Source organism: Spea bombifrons, chromosome 5 (genome assembly GCF_027358695.1).
Source record: "Spea bombifrons isolate aSpeBom1 chromosome 5, aSpeBom1.2.pri, whole genome shotgun sequence".
In the NCBI taxonomy this organism is placed as follows: domain Eukaryota; kingdom Metazoa; phylum Chordata; class Amphibia; order Anura; family Pelobatidae; genus Spea; species Spea bombifrons.
Genome location: NC_071091.1, coordinates 27,364,306 through 27,378,795, shown reverse-complemented (window position 1 = coordinate 27,378,795; position 14,490 = coordinate 27,364,306).

Below are 14,490 nucleotides of genomic sequence, written 5' to 3'. Positions count from 1 at the left end.
TTATTATTATTTTTAACATTTTTCTTTAACTCTTTCAATGCTGATGCTCCATTGAAGCACAGCATTGACTGATATTTAGTCCCCACAAGCTTGTGGGGACTAATATTAACCCCTGCAATGCTGCGATGGGGGGTCATACACAATCGCAGCATTGAAGGGGTTAATTGAGGAAGGGGGGGGTAGGGGTTAACTGAGCAAGGGAGGGGGTGGGGGGGCTGGTCTCCACACTCATGTGGAGACCAAAGAACCCTGTCTCCCTGTCCCTGAAGCTGCCTCTGGCAGCTGGGACACAATCTCCAATAGACTGGAGATTGTAGGGGAGGAGTCTCTCTGATCAGTCCTACAGGACTGATCAGAGGACTTCTGGGGGGTCGTTTTTGCTGCTGCTGGTCTGCCTGGGCTTCCAGGCAGACCACCAGCAGCAGAGCCCCCTACAAAACGGGAATTAACCCCTTCAATGCCGCGGCGATCGCGGCATTGAAGGGGTTAACGCTGCACTGACGCTCTCATGGAGCGATCAGGCAGCAGGGGGGTGTTGGATCAGGTCCCCACACTTGTGTGGGGACCCATTCAACACCCCCCCCTTCCCTGAAGCTGCCTGTGGCAGCTGAAACCGCGATTGCAGATTTTTCTGCAATCGCTGTTTCTGTCTACAAAATCACTCCGTGGGAGTGATCGTAGGCTTGGGGGCAGGCTTAGACAGGCTGTGCTGTCTGCCCAGGAGTCCTGGGCAGACAGCAGCAGGAGCGCCCCCGCGATCACCGCGATTGTGGTGATGTGGGGGCGTTTTTTGGAGGAGACGTACCTGGTACGTCCCGGTCTACCGGTGACTGTTAACCAGGAAGTACCAGGTACGTCCCGGTACTGAAGGGGTTAAAGGTGGAAAAAGTTCTGACATGATTTATCTTTGTCTCATTCTTTAACATCGCAAGAACCTGATACATATATATATATATATATATATATATATATATATATATGTATATATATATATATATATATATATACTCACGTAGTTTTCACATTTTAATTTTTTTTATATGCAGTTAAGTATATACTTAATATTTTCATAATTTAGGTACATACATGCACTTCTTAGATCTCCTTATTGCAATCATCCCACACCTTTTAGATATCAAAAAGAAAGGTAGGTTATATAATTTTTGTGATACATTGAATGAATGGTTCCCATCATAGAAGTTTACTCATCTATGCCAGTCAAGGCACATGTTTATCATGTTTGGTGTAATTTAATGTAATCAAATGAGCAAAACTGAACATATCCATAGGCCGTTTCTGTGCTTGGTCTTAAATATCTGTCCCTCATTTATTCTTATTTATACAGCTTTAGTTACCCATGAAGCTACTGCTGACGTCTTTTTTGTGTTTAAAACCACTAATTCCTTTGGCATAACAAATCAATTGATATCTTATTCAGGTCCATTTTTGATAGCCCCTTTTTGATACAGAAGAAAATATCCTGAACTTTTGTAGAAAAAGTGTATCATGTTTTTTTTTGCAATAACAACTCAAAGATGACTTAATCTGTTACTGTAATTAAAAAATATATTGTTACAGTGTTTTTAGAAAGATAATTAAGAATGTCCTCTCATTTCATATAGTGTAGCTGGTAAAGGTATTAGAAAAGATATGCTTGAGCCAATGCAGGATTTTCACTTTGTAAAAACACCATCTTTTTGACGAAAGGCTCTGGTTTACTTCATTTTATTTCAATGCGGTTTTCTGTGTTCCAAAATTAAACCTGACACCTTGATAGAAACCTGAGAAGAACAGGATATCAAAACAGAGGAAGAGACTCTTCCTGCCACATTTGATATGATCTAAACACTTTTTGTGAAGTTTTTTGCTCTCGTTTCAGTTTTTTAACCTTTAACTCTTATAAAAGCAGTAAAATCAATATAAATGATACCAAACAGAACACACATGAAGTCATTTACTTTAACTATATAAAAATCCGTTTTCCCCTATGCTCAAATTTTTTCCTTGCGGATTTACCACACATATTTCCGACCCATAAATAAGACTAATCCCATCCTTAAAGAGAGACATGAAAAGTGCTGCAAATGTCTTCTGCACAAGAGAACCAACAGTCCTACACATATTTTCCTTAATGTATTTATTTCAATATTATAATAATATCAATCCCACAATATACTGCGATGTAGAGCATACCAGGTATAATTTCTACTGGAAGGCCATGAAGATGGACAATTTCTCTGACAAAGATAGGGACCAATTCAGAAGCAGATGGTAGCTGGGGCAAAGTAAGGTTGCTGTGAACTGGTGCTCTAGAGTGGGACTTCAGGATATGATTGAACAATGGTGACAACAACTGGGTAGTAGCAGAGGCAATGATCTGTGAGGGAGGGATGATGCTTTTAGAAGTGGTCTTTCAATTTGTGTCAGCGAAGAATTGTTTAGATAAGGCATTTAAATTGTTTGACCCCCTCACAATATGAAATAACAAAATTAAATCAAGAAACATCATCCAGCAAGTTTGTCTTGGATTTAGTCTCTAAACTTTGCTGAGATATTCTAAATTCTTATGATCCGTAAGGTGACAGAATTCCTTGCCCCTTCCAACAGATGATGCCATTCCTGAAGAACCAAAATGATTCCCAGTAGTAGGGAGTGTGAATTTCGTAACAAAATGTATGCTCACAGATAAAGTTTGCTTTTAAATTCCTTCCACTCAGACAAGTCTGCCCCCACATCAATCTCAGAGGCATCAACCTCTACTATGAAGGGTTTAGAGACATCAAGACACTTGAGCTGACTAGGGCTTGGACTGGTTCTTTAGACCAGTGCTTACCCTTTGTAGTCATGGCAGTGATGGGAACCACAATCTCAGAAAATTCTATAATAATTGGCAAAACCAAGTGTTTCAGGGGTTTTAGAGCTTGGGGTTGAGACCATTTTGAACTAGCAGATCATTTCTTTGGTTCCATTTCAAACCCAAAATTATATTCTAGCTGGTCAGCTCATTCCACACTGCTGCCAGTTAAGGGTTGTACTTTGATTACGGATGCAAGCACGTACTACTGTCGTTTTGTATTTGCATTTTTGTACTTTTCCTGTGATCTCTTATGTGAATGTATTATGTTCTGCCAGTCCCGCTGTGTCGGGACTTATGTTCCTGTTCCTCGCTTGTGATGTCAATTCTGCTGGTCAGCTCATTCCACACTGCTGCCAGTCGGGGGTTGTACTTTGATTACGGATGCAAACACGTGCTACTGTCGTTTCATTTTGTATTTGCATTTTTTTTGTACTTCCTGTGATCTCTTATGTGAAAGTATTATATTCTGCCAGTCCCGCTGCGTCGGGACTTACGTTTTCCTTCCCCTTCTCTCTTTTGGTGTATTGTTCTTCCCCTCTACCCTTTCCCCCACCTCCTGCTATAATTGTAAAAACCCAATAAAAATATTTTACCAAAAAAAAATAATTTTGTTAAAGGCGTTGAAGGATGATACAAATGTGTCTCTGGGGTGAGAATCAAAATATCATCCAAGTAGACAATCACAAATTGCAAGACAATATCATTGATAATTTCCTGTAATACAGCAGGCACGTTACATAGTCCAAAGGGCATCGCCGTGTATTTGTAATGCCCCATACATGTATGACAGTCCAGCTTGGTGAAAACCCTGGAGCCACAAAGTCGATTAAGTAACTTTGGTGTGAGTGAGTGATTTTTATTTTTTAAAGTGATTTTTTTGAAATGAAGAAGACACCTACTCCCGTTGAGGATGTAATTTTATGAATAAATCCCCTCTGAAATTGTCCTTAATGTATTTTACCAAAGGATTTGGGTAATGACAGAGGGTATGTTCTATGTCTACGTGGGATCGTACCAGGAAGCAATGAATTCATTATATGAATAATGAGGAGGCAGTTCTTTGGCTTGCTTTTTGTCAAACACATCTCGATATTCTTTACATGGACTGGGCAATGAGGAAGATTTAATGGAGGAAGTAGACTTAGACTTGAGTAATGCTTGCTATAGGCAGTGTAAACCACATAAATAGCCCCAAGATTTGATATCCCCCGGCTGCCAAGTGATTGAGGGATTGTGCAACTGCAACTTGAGGCCCAACAAGAAAGGGCACCTAGGAGAAAAAAATGAAGTGAAACATCATAGATTCTTGGTGTAGCAGTCCTAAAATGAGGAGTAGAGGAGAGGTTTGCTGAGTAATGAGTCTTTTCTTCTAATGATAAGGTGGTAACCCCCAGCTGCATGGGTTCTTCAGACTAAGGAATAGGTGTTGCTGTGAGTCGAGGGAATATACTCTTCCGAACCTTTTGGTCTTCTGCATCTATCATTGTTTTAAGCAACTGTCTAGTCTGAGAGCCATAAGAATTCAATAGGGTGGTCTCTGATGGATAGTTAATCTTTGAAACATTCAGATGGACCACCATAGCATGCCTCAGTGACAGCTTCACTGGACCAGTTAATAGTTTAAAACTCAATGGTATACAGTACTCTGCAACTGATGGCAAAGAGGAAGTGGTGGCATTTACAGGCACATCAAACAAAAACTATTGTAAACAAGAAGAATCCTCCCACAGAGGAGAGGCCCACACCTAGACTTTCCAGTCGGAAGGGAGATTAGCCTTTCTGAAGGAAACTTTTGTGTTTGAAGTGGATCAAACACTGATTTAGGAACCCCCAACATATCGATTAGGCACTGTGAGCTTCAACAGTTACGGAGAAGGGGAAGTGGTCCCTAAAACAGCAGATGCAGCCAGGGCAGAGGTGCCTTGAGGTATGCTGGGACCAGGATCAGATCTTGATGGCAAAACCTGGATGACATGAGAAAGCTGGTAAATCTTGTCCTGCATATTGTTGAAGAGAACCTCATGGGGCCCAACATCTGTCTTGGAGCGGAGACAGCTTTGCTAAACTCAGATGAGTCCACGACCCTAGTGTAATGCCACATCACCTTAGGAACACACAACCACAGAAGTTCTTCACCCTGAATTGCCTAGCAAGGGGTTGGGCCTCAAGATAAGTGGAGAGGGATATGGATGATCCCGACAGTGTGGAGGCTTTGGTATAGGAAGGTACGTAATAGGCACTGAATGTAGTGTCTGGAGGTCAATGTCCGCCATATACTTGTTTTAATAGAGTTTAGGAGGCGATCAATGATCACCTCCTAAACTTCAATGGTGTAGCTGAAATGCCTTGATGGCGTTCACAACCGCCACTGCAAGGGATTTTGCCACTCGCAAGATAGCGGGGGCGTCGTTTAAAAAAAATTAACAAGTTTCCAAGAGGGTCTCTCCAGACCCTCCTGAGAACTTTGGTTCCTCTTGGAGGTTGAATACAGGTACTGCATTCAACCAGAACCTGTAGGTAGGCTTAATATATTAATTTAGTTAGATTAAATGTTGTGATGCTGACAGTTCCCATTTAAGGAGGATACACTGTGCCATACCTAAGATTATTTATTTTACAGTCTTGTAACAAAAAAATTTTTTAAAGTGAAGAACTTTTCAAAAGATGTTTGAAAACTTTCACTCCGTAAGAATACACAACATGCTTGTGCTATAACATTACCACAACTGTAGACTCAGGTTACCGATCATCATGACAATGTAAAAAAAAATTACAGCATTCCACCCCATTTGCTGTTCCTTATGCTGTCGTTTTGAACTGTTAATTGCGAAAACAAGGTAAGAATTTTTCAGATATCTGATTTGATGTTCTGTGACAGTGTAGAAGAGGTTGAAACGTCAGTAAGTGCAAGAAGTTGCTCTGGTATTTTAAATTAGATTGTATGCAGAATTCAGATCTCTTCACGCCTCTCTAAAGGTGCTGAAACATTGCTACACCTACAACAAAGAAAGTGTGAAAGTGTTTCATTTACTCTACAATATTTTGCTAATCAGATTGCATCTGAATCATTTAGGAGAAAGAGGAAAATCTTGACTAATAAATTGTCATACAGCCTTAGTGGGTTATTGGCTGTGCACCAGGGGTCACATAAGATCGGTGCGATACTTCCAGAAACGATTATTGATACATGTTATAGATGACAAGTTAAAGCAGGTTAAGCTGCACTTTCACATCTCACCATTTCATGTCACTTAAAGGGAAACTTTTTTTCATTTTTTTTGTCTCTGCATGGAAATCTATTGACTATTTGTGCTTTTAATTGAGATAAACAAGCAACAACAGCTAAATAAACTGGTGAGCCTTACTAAATGTAAATAAAGCATTCATTTGTAATAGAACTACAGATTTTGGCAGTCATTAAGAACCGAAAGACCAGGCTTACATCTCATGTATCTATATGCACTAATGTAATTACCAAAAGGGAGCTGTTGTAGTCACAACATTTAGCATACTTAAGTGTGTTTATTAATACTACATGTAGCTTGTGGATTTTATTTGTCAGTCAGTATAATGTGGTTCTCTCCATTCTCCTCACCCACCCTTATCAAAGCTACCTGAATCTCTTGGGATGTGGACCATGTTTCTCTGTTTGTGTGGATTTTATTTCTTGAACACAGTTGCTGTTTTCAACTGAATTGGGCTCCTGCAAATCAAATAATTACCCCCCATGTTTTCAATTCTATGGCTAAAGCATAAAGTGCTAGTGTGCCCATTATGCTCTCCAAGTATTTGGCCTTTATACTTCTGTAGAAACAATGTTCACCAATGTATGCAAGGAAGGGGTCTCTTTTAAGGTGATTCCAATGCTACTATAAGGAAAAAAGTAATACAATTAAGTCAGAACTCTCCTATTTGTTATGGTTATTCAGCTGTATAATGTAGTGGGTGCTAAACTCGTCAGATATGGAATACTCATATTATTCAGGTCCTCACAAATCTTAGTCCAGGTTAGACTATGTTTTTACAGATAAGAGATCTCAAAAAGTGGCAACTTATTTCAGTATAGGACTGATCTAAATGGTTGCATCGTGAATGAGCCCTACCATTTTCTGGGTAAAATGGTTTGGTGGCTCAACTAAAGCTTGCTTACCAGTGAAACCCGCAAAAGTTCCCATCTCAACTGAATATTTCAGTATTTACTACTTTAGTGTCCTAGGCTGTGATAGGAGGCAAAATCATGTCTGCCTCTTGAAAAAGCTTTCAATGGAAAATTACCTTAATTAATTAGTCAAATTACATGATTTAGAGCATCAAAACAAACATCCCAGTTAGTTTATACTTAAGGATTTAAAGCAAAATAATTATAAGTTTTTTGCATGTAAATTACAACAAATTAAACGGGAGATTTTTTTAAACTTAAAATGTATTGTTTTTTTGGTCCTTTTGCTGTTTGATGGGTTTATTTTTCCCATTGTAAGGACTACTGTATGGATAATAGTTTAACTAGTTTAAATAGTTTTCTCTCAAAATGGGACCATCAAAAAAAAAAACAAGAGCAGCAGATTCTAAAATGGCTGCTGGTTACAAAGGAGTGGGTTCTTAAATGATTGTTGGTTTTGTGTGAGTGTGTTTATATCTGCCAATCAGGACTTAATTCTGTTATAGTTAATGGGAAATGTAATGTATCATTTAGTCTGTATACATGACTATATAAACATACTCTAATGGAACCAGTGGCCATTTTAAAATCCACTGCCATTGGGTATGGAGAGAATTTCTTTTTGGTTCTTCTTGTGGTGGGTTTTACTTTTTATGTGTTTTTTCCTTCTTTTTTTATATTTCATCTTTCAGAGGATCCTTTCCATGGGCCAAAGATAAGGACTATTTCATTATTTATAAGGGAAGAGGGAAAAATTAAGTTATCTGGTGTTATATATCATTGGGCACTTAAATGGTTAAAATCCATTACTGACATTTAGTGTTGTTGAGAAGAAGTTTCATTCAAATAAGTAATATGGACTTCGAGCTGGGAGCATACAGGCTCTGTGCATCTGCTGTGTGCAGCTGCCATGTTTAATAATAAAATGAGTCACACAGAGGAGAGGGTTATAATGCTTCAGCGGACCTTCTTCATCTCTTCTTAATTTTGGTGGCCCCACCATTTTCATAAACACTGGCTGCACTCCCAAAAGCCATTGAGACTACAATGCTATGCTTTCTTCCAAAATAATGCTCAAGACATTTAGACAATAAATATAATCATTCATATGAAATAATGCAGACTTGAGCAAAAGAGATTAGAAGTGTATTGACCTAATGTCATTTGTATTACCGTATTTAATATAGGTTATTTTCTTATATTTTTTATTAATGCTAATGTACATTTTTCAATTTTTAACAATATAACAAATTCACACGCAAATAAGGGTGTGATAAATTGATGAAACAACATATATAAATCAAAGAAAAAGGCTAAAATGCACTACTCTATATAACAAAAGACTACAATAGAATATCTAGTTTGTTTCTAAACACACCTGTTTAACATTATTTCATATAAAATACAACACAGTTTAACTGGCAGATAATCTAACTACAAGCCTCAATAAGTCCCTGCCTTACAGTATTAGCAGAAAATTATTATTCTAATTTTTCCTTAATTGCTTGATTAACAAACCTTATTGTATGAAAAAATGTATTTCTCAGAACCAAAGGTCGGATAATATGTGCCATGGCAGTGGGACACTGGTATGTTTTATATATACACATAGTTGTGCAAGAACATCCAGAGCTTTTTTGAGTGGTGAGCAATTGAGATGTGTTGTAGACTGACGGCCAGTTTACTTTTTAAACTAGCTTTAGTAGTCAGCAAGTTAGTTTTTATCTTTGCTAACTAGACTAAATACTTCATTTGTGCCCTCCAGAAATATAGTTAATTTCTTTCCCATTCCGCTTCTATCCACTCTATAACATATTCACTGCTGACCACAGCTACCAAGTGTGTATACTATGTATAATATTTAATTATTTCTGTGTTTATCAAAGATTATGGTATCCACAGATGATGATTATTCAAAAACATGTTTAATGACTTTTAACCAGCCATATACTGATGCTGGTGAGCCTACGATTTGTGAAGGAGGATGTTTTGTTGAAGCTTTCTATGGACTTAAAGAGCAATTAAACTTTTAAAAATATATTTGGTTTACTCTAATAATGGTGAAGGAGAACATGTCTAGTTCCTCTCTGTCAATGTGAGTCAGAGCAGGGCAGGCCCAGACTGGGGGGCTTCCTATTTACCATAATTGCCACTCATGCAGCCAATCTAATTCTTTAGCTATAGTCTAAGCTGTAGAATGCAGTTTTTTCCACTGCACATTAAATGTCTACAAATGAAAATAATTTATATAATAAATTGTTCTATTATATGTTTCTGTAATTCAAAACAAACATTTAATGCTAGTGGCATGTTTTCGTGTGCCTGCACCTTTATGCAGTTGTTGACCCACTAGTTATTTTGTCTAAGAATAATGGGCTATTTTCGAAGTCCCTAAACATGCTTGTCATTCAAGTCTTTGGGATAAGGTCTGTCAAACTCTACAATCTAGACAAAAGCAGGCACTTATCTGTACATTAGTGCCATTTTGTGTAACACCTGAATGACAGCACTAAGTGTTTATATGGAATAAGTGTCTTTCCCCTTTGGTAATACAATATGGTTTTAGCATTCTGTTCTGTACTGTTTCTGTTTCTTCTGGGATAGAACAGAGCAGCCTGGAATTCCCAAAGATTTTAAAACCTTGGAGTGTCATTCTTTGTATTCATTCATCTAGTAGTCCATTTGGACTGGATTCACACGATAATGCATTTAGTTTACTCTTCCCTAGACCTTGCCATACGAGCATTGGTTGTTGGGGAATATGTTTTGTTCCCTTTGTGTGATGCTAACATATACTGACTTATCATGTAAATATAAAAGATGAAAAATCCCAAATTAATGCAGCACAGATTTTAAAAGTTTGAAAAATACTTGTTTGCATTCAGGGTAACTTTTCCAAGTACAAAGTACATATTAATAATAAAAATAATACTGCTACTTCTGTAGACACTTAAAATGTATTAAATATATATATACTCATTAAAGGGGAACTGTTATCCCATTAGTTTAATAATTATTATTAAATCAACTTAAAAAAAAACTTTGTTTTGACTGCTATTATATATAAATATACACTACCATTCACTTAAAGAAATGCAAATTTTGTCAATTAAAATAACACCAAATGGATTACACCAAACACGTGGATAACACCAAAATACATTACAGACAATGGTATTGATGTGCTATTACTATTGGAGCTGGAAACAGCTGGTTTTTTGTGGAATAACTTCATAGACGTACAGAGGCCCATCAGCAACCATCACTCCAGTGTTCCAATGGCATGCTGTGTTAGCGAATCCAAGCTTAAGTTTAAAGATCATTAGAAAACCATTTTGCAATTATGTTAACACAGCTAGAAACGTCCTTGTTTTCCATGAAAGCGGCTAAATGACCCCAAACTTTTGAATGATAGTATATATAGGTAGGCGTGATGAAAACTAACTGCAAATGTACAGAAAATTGGTCATGATTCATCACCACATGTAGCCCCCGCCATTAAAAGCCATTTTTGTGTCATTACAAGCCGTTTTAGCTCTTGTTGATGAGGTAAAGTGGGAAGGACTGCACGTAGGAGGGTGCATATCAACCACTGATAGGTTGAAGTAGCCAAAAAAGCGGGATGGTTATGGCTGTGATTGATTGGCCCAACAACCTGTGGGAGTTTTTCCTCTTTTTTCACTCTGGCCAATCAGCATTTACAAGCGTGATGATGCTGAGGCTGAGGTTGATGCTCATTGCTCACCTACTATACTGCAAAAAATATACTGTTGTGGGATGGCTTGGAGAATCTGTAGTGACTACTGTAGCGTATTACAGGGACTGCAGCAGACATTTTCCCCTGTTCCTGAGTAGAGTTTAGTTGATTAAGACAGTTGTCCATTTATGCTACCAGCCAAACCTAGTTATCAGATCAGGTTATATTATTCTTCATTGATAAATAAATATTGGTGACAATAAGCCTCTCGTTTGTGGCCCAGCAGTTGTTTTTAAAAACAATTCTATAATGAAAGGTGAGTCCACAAGGTGTCAAGGACTTTCTCCTTTGGGATCACCTCCCCCCTTCCAAATATCGTTTCAAATCAAAAAAGGCCCCAGTGCTGCTCGGCCCAGAAGAAATTTGTTGCTCAAAAACCAACGTGCCAAAAACTAAACAAAAAGTTTGTTTGAAATGATTTTTCTCGCCGTGCACAAGTCTAATGCTTTCAAACATTGACATGTTAATACTTTATTTTCATCATTGAACAAAAATGCAAAGTGACTGAACATAAGAAAAGTCTAAATCAAATTGGTGTGACCACCCTTTTGCTGGCACTGATTTAAATTGTCCAGTCTGATGAACAAGCGCTTAAAACCTCAGCAGAGATACTGCTCGGTTTACTGTTCATCGTTCTTTCTTCATAACTTCAATGAAACGATACAAATAAAACAAGGCATTTACACATACGGCAAGCAAAAGGATCTGAGCGACTTTGACAAGGGCCAAATTGTGATGGCTGGACAACTGGGTCAGAGAATCTCCTGTGGGCAGTTTCCGTTCTGCAGTGGTCAGTGCAAAGAAGGGGTCCAAGGAAGGAAAAGTGGTGAACCGGCGACAAGGTAATGGGCGGCCAAGGTTCATTGATGCACGTCGGTGGCGAAAGCTGGCCTGTGTGGTCAAACCCAACAGACGAGATACTGTAGCTCAAACTGCTAAAAAAGTTAATGATGGTTCTGATAGAAAGGTGTCAGAACACACAGTGTATTGCACTTTGTTGCGCATCGGGCTTGGTAGCCTCAGACCAGTCAGGGTGCCCATGCTGACCCCTGTCCACTGCCAGAAGCGCCTACAATGGGCACGTGAGCATAGGAACTGGACCACGGAGCAGTAGAAGCAAGTGGTCTGGTCTGATGAATCACATTTTCTTCTACATCACATGGATTGCTGAGTGCGTGTCCGTTGCTAACCTGGAGAACACATGGCACCAGGACGCATCCTTGGAGGCCCCGCCTTGGAATTCACAGGACTTAAAGGATCTACTGCTAACGTCTGTGTGCCAGACACCACAGCACGCCTTCAGAGAGAGCAACAGCTCTATAAAGAAAATATATATATATATATATATATATATATATATATATTTTTTTTTTTTTTTTTTGTGACTTTGGGCAGGGGTCATTAATCACTGGCCAACACTTTGGTTTCCCCTTCTTCTTTTATATAATGGCATACTTCAAGAAGAACAAAATAGCAGTTATGTTTTATATTGTTTTATTGGCAGGATACTCATGTTGCATTTTGACTCTTTACCTCTTGAAGGTTGATGGGTTGGGAACAGATAGAAATATGTGGGGCCCAGGATTAGAAGAGATGTGCCCAGAAGAAGACATTAGTAAAAGAGAGAGCAAAAACCTGTGGCTTGACACTTGAAGGTTTCTGGCTAGGTTATTGAGCTGAAACAGGAAAGGTCAGCAGAGTAGAGATTTGGAAAAGTCCAAATGAGCATGGTGGGGAGTGAAAGGTTTCAGGTTAGTCACTTATGTTGGTGCTTTCTATAGGTTGATTGGTTGAAGTGTACTACATAACGAAAGAGAGCGCAGGGGCAAGTGGGAAGGCAGAATTGTGGGATGATGGAGGGATGTGTTGCAGGCTTTATGAGGGCTAGTGAGTGTTAAATATACTGTTAGAGTGGACAGGGAGCAGAAAAGGCAGATAGGGTTATCGAGCATAGATATGGGTTAATGGGAAATAGAAAATACATATAGAGAAAACGGAAATAGATTAAAAGAGAGATCTTAGACCAGTCTGTATACCTTTCTATAGAGATGTGATAATTTGCTTGGGGTCCAGTTGCTAGGTTGCTATGGGAAGATGGAAGAATGTGCGCAAGCTTAAACGCAATATTTGACCATATTTACATAACTATCAATCAATGATTTCTGCAAAGCAAAAGGTACTCATTTTGTCACTTGGTCAGGTAACTCTTTATACCAACTCACATGGGCAAAATGTAGCACTAATGAATAATGTTGATGTGGCCTACTATTCACTATTGGCTGAAATTCTGTAGTGAGCAAAAAAAAATGACAAAAGCCAAAACAAGCAAAATAAATTACACTTATGCCAATATGGATATTTCATAGGCATGCATGTTTTTAAAGTATTTCTTATGTCTGGAATGAAATTAGGCCTTACGCTCATTAATCATTCACAGTATTGCTTAATTTTATTATTTTTATTTAATATTAGGCACTGTAGTCCAGATTTAACCCAAAACCAGTTTACAAATCCAAATGCAAATCCCAAATATTTTTTTTTAATCAATGTATTTATATTCATAAAATTAACTGTAACTTTCAATATAAATAAAACACCTTGTAAAGAAAGTATAGAATTTAACATATTTGCATGTCAAGCATGCAGGATCGCAAACATTCTGTGCTTTCGTTTTTTAAGTTAACCTGGTAGTTTTTTTTCCAGGACATTAATTATTCATGGTCAACATTCTTGTTTGATCTGTCATGACATATACTTGCACATCTAAAAGAATCTCATTGCTAGTGGATTTGCATTTAAATGTCTTTGTTAAAGGGCTTATTGAAACTATTAGCATGCACGTATTCTTTGTAATTTAGTATTGCATTATATAGGGGATGTCTGGGGTATACCCTGTAACACTGCTTAAGTAGATATGTCCTATATCCGAAAGCAGATTTTAAATATAATAATACAGTTTTATCTGGTTTGGTATTAAAACTTTAAAACAAGACTTGTTAGTGGTCCTTTAGTAAATTTATACCATGAAAACCTTAATTGACTTATCTTCCAAAAAAAACCCTTTAGCGTCTTTCAGTGGCATGATACAGAATACTGGGCATTCTACAAGCTGCATTCAGGATCCTCTCCATATATGCCTCCTGTTTAAGATCATGATGGCTAGGACTTACAATGTGTCATTGTGCACATTTGAAATCGTTATTAAAACACAAGGTGCCAATTACACCCAAATATAAGCCAATTATATCATAACAAACATATGCATGCTTGATAGTAAATAATTACAAAAGGAATTAGTTACAGATTTGATTATTACAATTTTTTTTATAGGTTCAATTTTGAAGACGTATTAAAGACCCCCTAAAACCCGGGGAGGGGCATCTGCTCCTCAGAGAATGCAGTAGTCTGTTACGCCATGGCTTTTTTAACATTAGAAGCTGATTTCTCTCAGTTATGTTCCTGCAGATAGTATTCTTTGAGAATTCTTTGAGAATTAAATACTATAGTGCGTATGGCAATTTAATATTTTTTACTTTAATATATAATAAAGTATCTATGTTTTTGCAAAAAACATTTAAAGATATACAGTAAATATTTTGCAAGATGCCTCAAAAAACAATTATTTTATAACTTAGATTATCTTTATTAACCAATGATGTCATGTAATAATTTGTGAGAAGTGCATATAAAAAAAATATAAAAAATTTAAGAGAACAA